Genomic DNA, 10,131 nt, shown 5'->3' on the forward strand with positions numbered 1-10,131 from the left:
ATCTCGTGTACGGTGTCCAACTCTCAACACTATCGCCCACCAGGGTCAGGGCCGTCAGGTGGCCTCGGGCCAGCCGCCAGCTCTGGTGCGAGGGGACAGCGGGAGGGCTGCCCCACAGGCGCTGCTCTCAAGACCCCCGGCCGTGGGAGGGGCTTCCCGCGCCTCGAGCTCGCAGTGCTGTCCGCTCTGCTGCGGGTGAGCCATGTTCTCAGCAACGTGGCTGGTCCCGTAACCGATTCACCTGGTCCCGTAAACGCTTCCTGGATGCCTCCGGCTGGAGCCGCGGGATGTGACCGTGGTGCACGGAGGGTCTCAAGAGGCTAAGCAGGGGCCAGAGGGTCCACGCGGCCAGCTGTGCTCTGTTCAGCAGTGGACACACTGCCAGCTGCCCACCCCTCAGGCCAGTGGTTCAAAGTCTGGCGGATGGGCACCTTCCACCACTGTGGGGTCACGAGTCCAGGATCCTCAGGGGTTGCCAAAATGTGCCGGGCCTCCTCCGTGGAGCAGCGACAGTGCTCCCGCTGCTCCACGAGGGCCCGCAGCCTGACCCCATGGGACAGACAGTTGCCTGTGTGCCCCGTGCTGCCCATGCCCTCATCTGGCCACCTGCGAGCCCTGGGGGGCACTTGGCCTGCTGCATCTGGCTCCTACATGGAGTTGAGGGCTGGCGGGGGACAGGGGCCGTCCCACCTCTGCCGGAGGAAGGGGGTCCCTTCCTGGGGGTTTGCAGGCTGGGGGGTCTGGTGTCCCTGCCCTGGGAGTCTCGGGAAGGCTGCATCTGGTGGGCTGGCTTCCTGGAGCCACAAACCCCGGGCAGCGCCAGTGCCCACACTCGGGTGCGGGGCCCCACAGAGCCCGGCGTCCACATCTGCTCACACCCGCTGCCGCATCCTCCGATGGGGACCACGAGCCGCCACACCTGGCAGGGCACCGCCTTCTTCACTGTCCATCCTCCTGCTCTGGTCCAGAGGATCTGAGGCCATTTGGCAAAGAATGTGATGACAGAAGAGATAAAAATATATTCATTGCGTGTTCTGTTTTTAAAATAAGCGGTGGGACTGTGTTGCTATTTTTAAATAGACCAGAAAGTCCTCTGGAGAAGGCTCAGAGCGGTGTGAGTCCAAGTGGGAACCAGAGCCTCCTCCAGATGCAGCCTCCAACAGTTTGCACACCCAGCTCAGCTCCACGCCTGGCAAGCGCCGCGGGCGACAGTGACCTGCTCAGCCGGGGTGCCCTGCTCCCCGTGCACCAAGTCCGGCCTCAGGTGCCCTGCCTGTGCTGGAGCAGCTCGCCGTCGCGGCGGCTGGACGGAGCTCTGTGGGCGTTCCCGCTACACAGAGCCCACGCGGGCCCAGGACCCCCATGGAAGCAGGTGCCCCCACAGGAGGAAGGCCCCCGAGCCCCCATGCAGCAGAACAGTTGGTGGCAGAGGGGGTCGCCTGGGCTGTGGGCATCGGAACAAGGGGGCGTGTGTATGAGCCGGTCGGCCCAGGGGCGCGCTGCGCTCTCGAGGAGGCCGTGGACACAAAGGCTTGCTTCAGCCTGCATGGCTCCTTCTGCGGTTTAGGGACGGCTCAGGTACCCAGCCCGCTGTGCTGTTGGGGAATTCCTGCTGGTGAAAACTCCCAGGAGCCCGCCCGGGTCTCAGGTGCGCCATCTGTGAGTGCCCGTGGTTAGGATTCTGCCAACTCAGTGTCTCTTCCTTCTTTGAGTTTCGATTTTGTAATTACGTGATTGTGTAATAACCCACAGCTGTTTGATTCCCTGTTCTGTTTTACCCCTTTTGTATACAAGTATCTCAAAAATGGGTTTCTCTGGAAAAAACTACTAACTATAATTTGTTGTATCTGTTGTGTTCTTTCCTTTGAATTTTTACCAACTTGATTCAGCGGGAGACCATTTCAAAAGCAGAAATAAAAGATGTTTCCTGTCTCAGCAAGGTGGGGCCATCTTGGGGCGACTGAGGGCACGACCCTTACAGCCCTGCACACCAGGGGCGAGGCTGTCGGCTGGGCAGGCTGGGCGTGGCAGAGCGGTCACGGGGCCACCACCGGGAGCCACCACACCCGGCGCTCTGGGGCCACAGGTGAGGCCGACCCAAGCGCCCTACCCCTTGGGGACACGGCTCTCAACGGCGCCCCCGGGGAGGGGCCTTTCCAGTGGCCGGGTGTGCACGCCCAGGCTTCTGCAGCCCACGAGCTGGCCTCTGCGCTAGACCTTCTGGGGCTGCAGGACAGCCTCGGAAGGGGTCCGTGTGTGGGCTCGTGCACACCTGTGGGGTCCCTGGGCGGAGACGGCGGGTGTGCGCGCACGGCCTGCTGCAGGCTTCTCCGCCCTAGACTGAAAACACCGCACCTGCCGCCGGTCCTCGTCCTCCTGGGCACCCAGTTAGGGCCTGTGCTCTCAGCGCTCAGCACCCGGCCGGGAGCTGGGCGGGCACTGGGGGGGCGGGGCCCGTGCAGCGAAGGGCGGGGCCTGCAAGGAGGCGGGGCCTGCAGTGAGGGCGGGGCCCGCAGCGGCGGCAGGGCCCGCAGCGGGCAGGAGCAGGGCGACGGGGCGGGGCCAGCCGTGGAGGCGGGGCCTGCCGAGGGGCGGGGCCTGCCGAGCTCCAGCCGGCAGGTGTCTTCTGGGGGCCGCAGCGCAGGCCCCGCTCCTGGGTGGCAGCCGCTCTCCGACGCTGGCCTGGCAGTCCCGGGCTGCCCGCCGGACACGCGGCGACGGTCGGCTCTCCCCGCGTGGACGTAACCCTGCTCTCAGCCCGCACTCGAGGCTGCGGGAAGGGCGTGGACGCCGCGCATCCCGGGGCCTCGGAGTCCAGGCAGGGAGGGTCACCCGGCGCGGGGCCCGCAGACGCCCGCACCACTCGTTCCCCGTGGGAGCGACCACACACGCGTCAGCGCCGCCGCGGGGCTCACCTGCCCCCGGCCTGGGGGCCTTCCGATCCCCCATCACCTCCGCGTGCCACCCAGTCTTCCCGCCGCGCGGCTTCCCCGAGAAGGTACTGCAGGGGCCGCGGCCCCGGCTGCGCGCTCGGTCCAGGAGAGCCCCCAGCGCGCTGTGCACGGACCCGCCTCTGCAAACGCGCTTCTCTTCTCTGTGGCTTCGGGAAGCGGAAGGTCCCGTTGGCTCCGAGGGGGCCTTTCCTGTCCCACTGTCGCTGGGACAGAAGACCCACGCAGCCCACGGAGCCCCTGGCCACGTTTGGCCCCCATTTCCCCCGGACCACACACGTGCAGAGAAGCTGCTCCCCACACAGGCGGGCCCTCCAGAACTGCGTCCCACAGCCTCAGAGGGAAGAGAACCAACAAGACTGCGTCTTCTGGCTAAACGGGCTCCACCTGGTCAGGACCTGGGCTCCCACAGGACCCGCAGAAGGTCATGTCAGGAGAAAGACGCCGGTCACAAAAGGAGCCCCGTTCACAGTGGCCGACGGCAGGAGGGCCCCAGGGGCTGGGGGCAGTGTCTATGGGGACTCAGTTTCAGTTTGGGAAGGTGAGAAAGTTCTGGAGTCAGACGGTGGTGCTGGCCGCACAAATATGAGAACGTGTTTAGGGCCCCTGGGCTGTTCGCTCACTTAAAACCGGGCCCAGTGTTCCGTTGTGCGTAATGTATATTTTAGCACAATTTTGAAAGCGGGAGAGGTTGGTAGGAGGCCTTGGCATTGGCAGGCAGGAGCAGTGTACGTCCAGGAGTGAAGGGATGGGGCCTCGGGGCAGCTCTGAGCCTGCTGCCGAGCTGCCAGCCGGCCAGAGGTGGCACCTGAGAAAGGTCAACAGGCCTCTAAAAATAACGCCCCACCCCCCACCTTCTGCCGCTCTGAGTGCTGGTGTATTCGCTCGGCAAGCAGCGCCTCCCAGCAGGTCCCGCAAAACCAGCGCCCGTGTGACCGATTCAGCTGCTCCACGTCCTGGCGCTGGCGGAGTGTAGACACCTACCTCGGCTTACGCGACATCTCCCACAGGGCGTGGAGGCTCCAAGACACTCAGCTCCCAGCCCACCAAGCCCCTGCCGCTCTTCTCCTGTAACCCTGGGAGCTGCTTCGCTAAGACCAGGGGCAGCGTCCACTTCCCAGGCTGGCGGGGGTTGGGGGAGTGTTCTCCAAGTTCAGAGGGAAAAGCACAGAAACGAAGGTGTTCTTCCTGCAGGACAGACTCTCCTAGAAAGGTTCTCAGGGAGAAAGCATCTGGTTACCCCTGCTCATGGAAGCGTGGGGCCTGGTGTTTCCACTGCTCCCAGGCCTGGCCGTGCAGAAAGCCACAGAGAACATACGCGTCGGCTCCACCTCGGTGTCCGTGTGGCGGCTGTGTCCCTGCGTGTGTGACTGTCCTGTCATGAACTGGGACATCTTTCTTGATGCTATTGCTTTTATGCTCCAAAGTGGACAAGGCTGTCACTTTTCATCCACAGGAATGTTTCTGAACATGACTGTGTTTGGAGATCCAGCCTTGGAAGAAGTGAGCAGAGGTAAGACACATTGGTAGGCTGAGCCCTACATTGACCGGTGTCCTAGTGAGAAGGGGAGATCAGGCTGCACGTGCACGGGCGACCCCATGAGGACATGAGGAGGAGACAGTGTCAAACGTCCAGGGGCCAGGACCTGGAACTTCCCGACTCCAGGACTGTGTGGACAGGAGTGCCTGCTGTACTCACTATCCGGGCTGTAGTTCTTTGTCGCCACAGCCCGGCTAACAACACTAACACAGGCAGGGTCTCTTACAAAGGGAAGAATGGGAGAGAGGTGCCTGGGGGGCTCAGTCATGAAGCATCTGCCTCAGGGTCCTGAGATCAAGTCCCGTGTCCGGCTGCCAGCGTGGTGGGGAGCCTGCTTCTCCCTCTCCGTCTTCCTCTCTCCCTGACTGGTACTCTGTCTCTCTGTCTCTCCCCGCTCTCAAATAAATGAATAAAAGCTTTAAAACATTAAAAAAAAAAAAAGAAGGAAGAACAGGAGAAAGAATGATGGGGACAGGCAGCAGCGCGCACTGAGCCCGGGGCTGTCCCGAGCTGGGGGCCTCCTGCCTCTCCTGCCGGCTCTTCTCTCCGTCGGCCCAGAGGCACCGGTCTCCCGCCGCCGGCCTCCGGAGGAGCAGGGGCTCTTGCACCGGCCTGAGGAGAAGCAGCTTCTGCCATCCTGCAGGACCTCTGGGGGTGAGGGTAGAATAGGTCGTATCACAGTATTTTTTCTTTAAAATGTTCATTTTAGGGGTGTCTGGGTGGCTCAGTCAATTGAATATCAGACTCATAATTTCGGCTCAGGTCATGATCTCAGGGTCCTGGGACGGAGCCCTGAGATGAGCTCTGCTCAGTGGGGAGTCTGCTTCTCCCTCTGTTCCTCCCCCGCTCCACACTGTCTCTCAAATAAATAGATAAATCTGTCTTAAAAAGTCCATTTTATCTGATTTTGAAATAAAACTTGCTTATGGGTAACAGTTCCTGAAAACAGTCTCCAAAACCAAACCGTAAGTTTCTCACCATGCCCAGAACGTGCCGGATACCTGACGTTCAAAGTCCGTCGTGGGGGAAGGAGAAACGCCAGCGAACCCCAGGGCTCTGCTTCTGTCCGCCGCCCACGAGCCATGTGCTCCCTCCAGCGTCCTGGGCTCCCGCAGCTCTTTTCCCCCGGCCCGATGGGCCTGACAGCTCCTGTAAAGGGCTTCGGGGAGGGAAGCTTGGGGTGACTCCCCGCAGGGTTCGCAGGACTTGCTCTCCAGGGGAGACGGACGGGAGACGCCGAGTCTGGGGGGGTCCAGAACAGAAACACAGCGCCTGGCCTTTGCCGAGCGCGCTGCGGACCCAGCACCCGTGAAAACCCTCCCGCCTCCAGCCGGATCCCCTCCGGGGATGCGGAGACCCAGCCCTGCTGGGGTCACGTGCCCAGAAGTGTGAACTGGGGACCAGCACAGCCTCCAGGACCCACGTCCTGTCCACTGCAGTCTCAGGAAGATGGCTCCCCCAAACAGAAAGGCCCACATCCAGGGATCCCAAGACCGGGTGCACTGGGTGGGCCCAGGGGTCGCCTGCAGCCCCAAGAGGACGATTCCGCCACAGCCTGGGCCAGCCCTGCCCTGTGGGGTCGGGAAGCGCGTTTGCTGTGCGAGGAAAGTGCCCCGAGGACAGGCCCCACACTTGGGCCAGCCAGGTGGCCGCTCACAAGCGGTGGCTGGAGACCTTGACCGACCCAGTTCCTTAATCCACCACTAATGCCATCGTATGTGCTCCTTCCGGTTTTGTGTGGAGGGCCCTCCCCCGGGCAAGCGGCAGGGGTGCAGGCTTTGTGCACCTTGACCCCTGAGCCCCAGTGGGCCTGGGAGGCCGAGTGCTGGCCGGCCCAGACCAGGAGGCAGGCCCACAGCCAGGCTGGTGGGGGGGCATAGCCCACAGGGCCCGGGGGCCCTCCTGCCCCCACTGGGGTGGGGTTGTTACTCCTTTACTGGCTACATACGTTATTCTGGAAATTTTCAGACATGCAAACCCCTCCGTGGACCCAAGGCCCAGCCTCCATCTCTGCTGTGGCTTCGTGCAGCAGCTCCTTTTTTCTCTCGCTGGAAGAGATTTCAAGCCAAGTCCAGACGTCATACCGTTTCGCCCATCAATAGTCTTCTTTAGTCAAACGAAAAACACATCGGGACTTCGTACTTTATTCGAAAGGATGGTGGTGGTCCCGCTTCTGCAGCCTCTGCTCACCCAAACTAGCCGCCCCGCGGCCCCCCGCGGCCCCCGTTGAGAGTGGGGTCACCGTGTCGTACAGGTCTGGGCTGTCAGAGCTCATGAGAGATGCAGAGTCTCCGAGTCAGGGTCCCCGCCCGGGTGCGTTGTCCCGGCAGCTGTCCACCCAGGCCTTCCTGCCCGCGCCCCACAGCCTCCGCGGGAAGCGGGCACGTGGCAGCCAGCTGCCGTGGTCTCCAGGGAGCGCGGGCTCAGGCACGGCTCCCTCGCCCTCCATCTCCCGCGGGAGCCATGACTGGCCAGGGGATGGCACCCCCAGAGCTAAAGTTCTCCAGCGGCTGCTTTTCCAGTCAGGCCCCAAGAGCCGGGGCTCCCGCAGCAAGAGGCACCAATGGGATGGTGTTCGAGACCGGGCTGGCGGGCCCCCCCTCTTCCCACAGGAGAGCTGGCCACGGCCCTCAGGAGCTTCAGCCTTCCCAGGGGCATAGGGAGGAGGTGCTCCGGAGAGACTGGGAACTGGCTGGCCATGGGGTGCCAGTTTTTGTGTGCTGGACGACTGTGGCTGTTAGCTTTGAGCAGGGGGGCTCTGGCCGTCCAGGGATATCAGAGCCCTCGGCGTGGGGAGGTGACACAGGTATCCAGCTGCCTCCTGCTCCAACATGGGGGACTCAGGCAGACGCTGGGCCGAGCAGCCGTAAACCCCAGACCCTCTGGCTGCTGACCATCTTGGCCACCTGGGGTCCCCTCGTTTCTTCCCTCCCCCACTTCCCGGGGTGGTCATTCTTACCGAGCGTGCCCCACACGGAATACTTGCTGTCTAGTTTCATTGGCCCCAAAATATCCTTGGCTGGGAAGGAATGGGATACAAGTGCACACGTCCCCTGGTCTGGGTGTGCCCTGGAGCATGAGCGCCAAGGTCCACACTGCTCTTCAAGGCAGCTGGAGAAAGTGCACGGCAGGGAGTGAGGCCGGGTCTTGCCCCCCACCAGGAGAGGAGGAGAACTTCCGGGGAAGGAAGGAGAAGCGTCCCAGGGTGGCTAGGCAGGCAGGAAGCTGGGCTGGTTTGGGGAAACAGGTGCTGACTACTAAAGAAGTGGGGGCAGGAGTGTTGGCTCCCTGGTAGGCACGGTGATGGGAAACAGGAAACGGGGTTTGGACCCAAAGAAGACTCAGAACGGGCGGGGATTCAGGGAGTCATTCACTTTGGTGGCAACCTGCCAAGGAAGGAAGCGGCAGAGACAGGAGGGGTGGCTTGGGGAGGACAGGGACAGGCACCCATCCAGTAGGTGCCGTGAGGGTAAGTCACCTCATCTGCGGACTTTGTCTCTGCAGGAGAAAGGATGCTTGTTTGTCCCAAGGAGGTCAGAGCACGGACGAGGGGAGTGGTAAGAAGGGACATGGTCTTTCAAAAGCAAAACGTGGTGAACTCCGCTGAGCTTGAAGGGTTTCCCCAGAGCCAGGACCTTTAGCAGAACTGGCCTCTGAGATTAGGTGCAGGGGAGCACTAAGTTTCCTGCAGTCTTCCTGGGCCTGGAGAAGCTTGAGGATGTCTGGGGGCAGAGTGTGTCCCACTAGTTTCCTCTCTGGGTCCCCCCGCCGGGACGGACCGCCTCTGAAACACGTCAGGTGCCGCAGGTTCCCCGACGTCTGGGAAGACGGGCAGTGGGTGCTGTCACAGCTTCACCATGTCTAGACGTGGCCCAGAGGCCCTTCCCACCGGAAGGCGCTTGGGGCATTCCAGAAAGACACGTCTTCAGGTGAGGCTGGCCGCGGGGGCCGTGGGCTCCTGCTCACAGAGAAGTTGTCTTTCTGTTCCTGCTCCTTTTTTCCAAAACAACTCTTGGGATGAGGAGGGCTGAGGCTGCAAAGGCATCTTTTTCTTTTCTTATGATTTTATTTATTTAAGATGGAGAGAGACAGAGAGTGAGCACGAGCAGGGGGAGCAACGGAGGGAGAGGGAAGAGCCGGTCCCCGCCGAGTCAGGGTGTGACTCAGGACTCCACCACGGGACCGGGACCTCAGGACCTGAGCAGATGCCAGAGGCTTGACCGACTGAGCCACCCAGGCACCTTACGAAAGTATCTTTTTTTTTTAAATTTTTAATTTTTTATAAACATATATTTTTATCCCCAGGGGTACAGGTCTGTGAATCGCCAGGTTTACACACTTCACAGCACTCACGACAGCACATACCCTCCCCAATCCATAACCCCACCCCCCTTCTCCCAACCCCCCCTCCCCCCAGCAACCCTCAGTTTGTTTTGTGAGATTAAGTCATTTATGGTTTGTCTCCTACAAAAGTATCTTAAATCTGCCCCCCACTTCTCATCACCTTTCTAAACCAAAGTGCACAACAGCTTTGGCAAATTTTTGTGGTTTCCCCCATTTGACAAGTGGCCTAGACATGGTTTTCATGCCCCGATATTGAGATCTCAGGACAGAGTAAAGGGCCGGGGACCGGGGCTGCTGTGGAGCGTCAGGGGGTGCCTGACCAGCTGCTTCGGGGGACCGCTCTGTCCCGAGTAGCAACCACATGGAGCTGTGCGCCTACGTTTGCCTGAGCTGCAAACAGCGCCTGGCCATGACTCCCACTCCCAAGATTCTGACTCCAAGTTTGGGAAGAGGCAGCTGAGGAGGGAGCGCTGACTTCTGCCTCCTGTGGGGAGCAGACTACATCCCGAGCTGTTAGCCTCGCGTCACCCACCCCGGGCGCAATCCCACAAGGCGGTGCATTGTACCCCCATCTGCTGGGCCGCGGGAGCCCCAGCCAGCCAGAGGTTTTCCCAGGCCGGGCTCCCCGGGAGTCGGGCGCGGCTGGAACCCAGGCCCCAGTCTGAGTCTGCTGCGGGAAGGAATGGGGCAGGCCCCCAGGTGGGTGCGGGGATTAGGATCTCATCCATGCGCTGTTCTCTTGCCGTAGACTGAAAAAGAGCAAGCGCAGAATAAGACTCGCTCTTTTCTGCAGAAAGAAAGTAAAACATGGGTCGCAGGTCAGAACGCTGAGCTTTGGACCTGCCCTGCAGGGCCCTTTGGGGGTATCTCTGAGACATCCAACTGGATTCCTAAAGGGAGGGACGGGGACTCCTGATGGCCCACCCAGCCTGCAGGTGGGCGTGCACCCCATCCCACACCCAGGCCCACCCCCGCCAAGCACCCCATCCCTCCCCCTGGGTGCCCCCCACACCCCATCCCGCTCCCGGGTGCCTCCGCGCACCCCATCTGGCGTCCAGGCGCCCCCCACCCCTGCCTACACTATCCGCCCCCCCCGCCCCCCCCCCCGCCTCGTGCTCCCAACACACCGCATTCCTGCCCCCAGAGACCCCCCCACCGCACCCCGCCCCAGCGTCCACCCCAACCCCATCCCGCCCCCAAGGAGCCTTGATCCCGCCCCCAGCCTCCCACCCCGCACCCCTCCCTCGAAGCCCAACCCTTCCCACGCTCCCCGCTCCCGCAGCTCCGGACACCGCC

Source organism: Mustela putorius, unplaced genomic scaffold, assembly GCF_011764305.1.
Source record: "Mustela putorius furo isolate JIRA1106 unplaced genomic scaffold, ASM1176430v1.1 tig00000551_pilon_pilon_pilon, whole genome shotgun sequence".
NCBI classification, from domain to species: Eukaryota; Metazoa; Chordata; class Mammalia; order Carnivora; family Mustelidae; genus Mustela; species Mustela putorius.